This window comes from Pempheris klunzingeri, unplaced genomic scaffold, assembly GCF_042242105.1.
Source record: "Pempheris klunzingeri isolate RE-2024b unplaced genomic scaffold, fPemKlu1.hap1 Scaffold_349, whole genome shotgun sequence".
NCBI classification, from domain to species: domain Eukaryota; kingdom Metazoa; phylum Chordata; class Actinopteri; order Acropomatiformes; family Pempheridae; genus Pempheris; species Pempheris klunzingeri.
Genome location: NW_027255273.1, coordinates 5,001 through 10,000, shown reverse-complemented (window position 1 = coordinate 10,000; position 5,000 = coordinate 5,001).

Sequence of the window (5,000 nt, the reverse complement as noted above, 5' to 3'; positions counted from 1 at the left end):
ATGTCTCGTGCCCCTGGTACTCCGGTGGAGGTTTCGTGCCCCTGGTAATCCGATGAATGTTTCGTGCCCCTGGTACTCCGGTGGAGGTTTTGTGCCCCTGGTGCTCCGATGAAGGTTTCGTGCCCCTGGTACTCCGGTGAATGTTTCGTGCCCCTGGTACTCCGGTGGAGGTTTCGTGCCCCTGGTAATCCGATGAATGTTTCGTGCCCCTGGTAATCCGTGTAAGACAGGGGAAGGGAGGGAGGCGGTTGGTTACTCCCGCTTTGCCTTCCTAGACTTGGCCCCTGGTACTCTAGTGGAGGTTTCGTGCCCCTGGTACTCCGATGAATGTTTCGTGCCCCTGGTACTCTGGTGGCTGTTTCGTGCCCCTGGTAATCCGATGAATGTTTCGTGCCCCTGGTACTCCGGTGAATGTTTCGTGCCCCTGGTAATCCGATGAATGTTTCGTGCCCCTGGTACTCCGGTGGAGGTTTCGTGCCCCTGGTGCTCCGATGAAGGTTTCGTGCCCCTGGTACTCCGGTGGAGGTTTCGTGCCCCTGGTGCTCCGATGAATGTTTCGTGCCCCTGGTACTCTGATGGCTGTTTCGTGCCCCTGGTACTCCGGTGAATGTTTCGTGCCCCTGGTAATCCGATGAATGTTTCGTGCCCCTGGTACTCCGGTGAATGTTTCGTGCCCCTGGTAATCCGATGAATGTTTCGTGCCCCTGGTACTCCGGTGAATGTTTCGTGCCCCTGGTACTCCGGTGAATGTTTCGTGCCCCTGGTAATCCGTGTAAGACAGGGCAAGGGAGGGAGGCGGTTGGTTACTCCCGCTTTGCCTTCCTCGACTTGGCCCCTGGTACTCTAGTGGAGGTTTCGTGCCCCTGGTACTCCGATGAATGTTTCGTGCCCCTGGTACTCTGGTGGCTGTTTCGTGCCCCTGGTAATCCGGTGAATGTTTCGTGCCCCTGGTTCTCCAGTGGAGGTTTCGTTGCCCCTGGTACTCCAGTGGAGGTTTCGTGCCCCTGGTACTCCGGTGAATGTTTCGTGCCCCTGGTACTCCAGTGGAGGTTTCGTGCCCCTGGTAATCCGGTGAATGTTTCGTGCCCCTGGTACTCCAGTGGAGGTTTCGTGCCCCTGGTAATCCGATGAATGTTTCGTGCCCCTGGTACTCCGGTGAATGTTTCGTGCCCTGGTAATCCGATGAATGTTTCGTGCCCCTGGGTAATCCGATGAATGTTTCGTGCCCCTGGTCCTCCAGTGGAGGTTTCGTGCCCCTGGTGCTCCGATGAAGGTTTCGTGCCCCTGGTACTCTGATGGCTGTTTCGTGCCCCTGGTACTCCGGTGAATGTTTCGTGCCCCTGGTACTCTAGTGGAGGTTTCGTGCCCCTGGTACTCTAGTGGAGGTTTCGTGCCCCTGGTACTCTAGTGGAGGTTTCGTGCCCCTGGTACTCCGATGGCTGTTTCGTGCCCCTGGTACTCCGGTGAATGTTTCGTGCCCCTGGTACTCTAGTGGAGGTTTCGTGCCCTGGTACTCTAGTGGAGGTTTCGTGCCCCTGGTACTCCGGTGGAGGTTTCGTGCCCCTGGTACTCCGATGGCTGTTTCGTGCCCCTGGTACTCCGGTGAATGTTTCGTGCCCCTGGTAAGCCGATGAATGTTTTCGTGCCCCTGGTACTCCGGTGAATGTTTCGAATTGCCCCGACACACCCCAACACCTCCCCCAGGCCCCGTGACCTCCGGCCTGGACCCTGAGACGCACACCAACACATCTCCCAGGCCCCGACACACACCACCACCTCTCCGTGACCTCCGGCCTCCACCCTGAGACGCACACCAACACATCTCCCCCAGGCCCCGTGACCTCCGGCCTTGACCCTGAGACGCACACCAACACATCTCCCAGGCCCCGTGACCTCCGGCCTGGACCCTGAGACGCACACCAACACATCCCCCAGGCCCCGACACACACCAACACCTCTCCCAGGCCCCGTGACCTCCAACCTGGCCCCTGAGACGCACACCAACACCTCCCCCAGGCCCCGTGACCTCCGGCCTTGACCCAGAGACGCACACCAACACATCTCCCCCAGGCCCCGTGACCTCCGCCTTGACCCTGAGACGCACACCAACACATCTCCCAGGCCCCGACACACACCAACACCTCTCCGTGACCTCCAGCCTTGACCCAGAGACGCACACCAACACATCTCCCAGGCCCCGACACACACCAACACCTCTCCGTGACCTCCAGCCTTGACCCAGAGACGCACACCAACACATCTCCCAGGCCCCGTGACCTCCGGCCTGCACCCTGAGACGCACACCAACACCTCCCCCAGGCCCAGACACACACCAACACCTCTCCGGTGACCTCCAACCTGGCCCCTGAGACGCACACAAACACCTCCCCCAGGCCCCGTGACCTCCGGCCTCCACCCTGAGACACACACCAACACCTCCCCCAGGCCCCAGCAGACACACACCAACACCTCTCCCAGGCCCCGTGACCTCCGGCCTTGACCCAGAGACGCACACCAACACATCTCCCAGGCCCCGTGACCTCCGGCTTGACCCTGAGACGCACACCAACACATCTCCCAGGCCCCGACACACACCACCACCTCTCCGTGACCTCCAGCCTGGACCCTGAGACGCACACCAACACATCCCCCAGGCCCAGACACACACCAACACCTCTCCGTGACCTCCAACCCTGGCCCCTGAGACGCACACCAACACATCCCCCAGGCCCCGTGACCTCCGGCCTCCACCCTGAGACGCACACCAACACATCCCCCAGGCCCCGACACACACCAACACCTCTCCCAGGCCCCGTGACCTCCAACCTGGCCCCTGAGACGCACACCAACACCTCCCCAGGCCCCGTGACCTCCGGCCTCCACCCTGAGACGCACACCAACACATCTCCCAGGCCCCGACACACACCAACACCTCTCCGTGACCTCCAGCCTGGACCCTGAGGACGCACACCAACACATCCCCCAGGCCCCGTGACCTCCGGCCTTGACCCTGAGACGCACACCAACACATCTCCCAGGCCCCGACACACACCAACACCTCTCCGTGACCTCCAGCCTGGACCCTGAGACGCACACCAACACATCCCCCAGGCCCCGTGACCTCCGGCCTTGACCCTGAGACGCACACCAACACATCTCCCAGGCCCCGTGACCTCCGGCCTGGACCCTGAGACGCACACCACACCTCCCCTAGGCCCCGACACACACCAACACCTCTCCCAGGCCCCGTGACCTCCACCTGGCCCCTGAGACGCACACCAACACCTCCCCCAGGCCCCGTTGACCTCCGGCCCTCCACCCTGAGACGCACACCAACTCATCTCCAGGCCCCGACACACACCAACACCTCTCCGTGACCTCCAGCCTGGACCCTGAGACGCACACCAACACATCCCCCAGGCCCCGTGACCTCCGGCCTTTGACCCTGAGACGCACACCAACACATCCCCCAGGCCCCGTGACCTCCGGCCTTGACCCCTGAGACGCACACAACACATCTCCCAGGCCCCGTGACCTCCGGCCTGGACCTGAGACGCACACCAACACCTCCCCCAGGCCCAGCAGACACACACCAACACCTCCCCCAGGCCCCGTGACCTCCGGCCTGGACCCTGAGACGCACACCACACCTCCCCCAGGCCCCGTGACCTCCGGCCTGGACCCTGAGACGCACACCAACACCTCCCCCAGGCCCCGTGACCTCCGGCCTCCACCCTCAGTGAACTTTGTAAAGCACTATGAGACACTCTGTTGTGATATTGGGGCTATACAAATAAAATTGAATTGATTGAATTGAATTGAATTGAGACACACACCAACACCTCCCCCAGGCCCAGACGCACACCAACACCTCCCCCAGGCCCCGTGACCTCCAACCTGGCCCCTGAGACGCACACCAACACCTCCCCCAGGCCCCGACACACACCAACACCTCCCCCAGGCCCCGTGACCTCCGGCCTGGACCCTGAGACGCACACCAACACCTCCCCCAGGCCCAGCAGACACACACCAACACCTCCCCCAGGCCCCGTGACCTCCGGCCTGGACCCTGAGACGCACACCAACACCTCCCCCAGGCCCAGCAGACACACACCAACACCTCTCCCAGGCCCCGTGACCTCCGGCCTGGCCCCGGAGACGCACACCAACACCTCCCCAGGCCCCGTGACCTCCGGCCTCCACCCTGAGACGCACACCAACACCTCCTCCAGGCCCCCGTGACCTCCAGCCAGGCCCACTTAACCCCAAGCCTGACCATAGCCCTCACACTCAGCCCCAGCAGGGAGGCCTCCAGTGGGGCTTTCAGCCTGAGCTCAAAACAACTCACCCCCAGCAGGGAGGCCTCCATTGGGGCTCACCCACAGCAGGGAGGCCTCCAGTGGGGCTTTCGGCCTTGAGCTCAACCCGCTCACCCCCAGCAGGGTTAGGGTTAGGGCCTCCATTGGGGCTCACCCCAGGCAGGGAGGCCTCCAGTGGGGCTTTCGGCCCTGAGCTCAGCCCGCTTTCAGCCTTGAGCTCAGCCAGCTCAGCCCCAGCAGGGAGGCCTCCAGTGGGGCTTTCGGCCTTGAGCTCAGCCCGCTTTCAGCCTTGAGCTCAGCCAGCTCAGCCCCAGCAGGGAGGCCTCCAGTGGGGCTTTCGGCCTTGAGCTCAACCCGCTCACCCCCAGCAGGGTTAGGGTTAGGGCCTCCATTGGGGCTCACCCCAGGCAGGGAGGCCTCCAGTGGGGCTTTCGGCCTTGAGCTCAGCCCGCTTTCAGCCTTGAGCTCAGCCAGCTCAGCCCCAGCAGGAGGCCTCCAGTGGGGCTTTTCGGCCTTGAGCTCAACCCGCTCACCCCCAGCAGGGTTAGGGTTAGGGCCTCCATTGGGGCTCACCCCAGGCAGGGAGGCCTCCAGTGGGGCTTTCGGCCTTGAGCTCAGCCCGCTTTCAGCCTTGAGCTCAGCCAGCTCAGCCCCAGCAGGGAGGCCTCCAGTGGGGCTTTC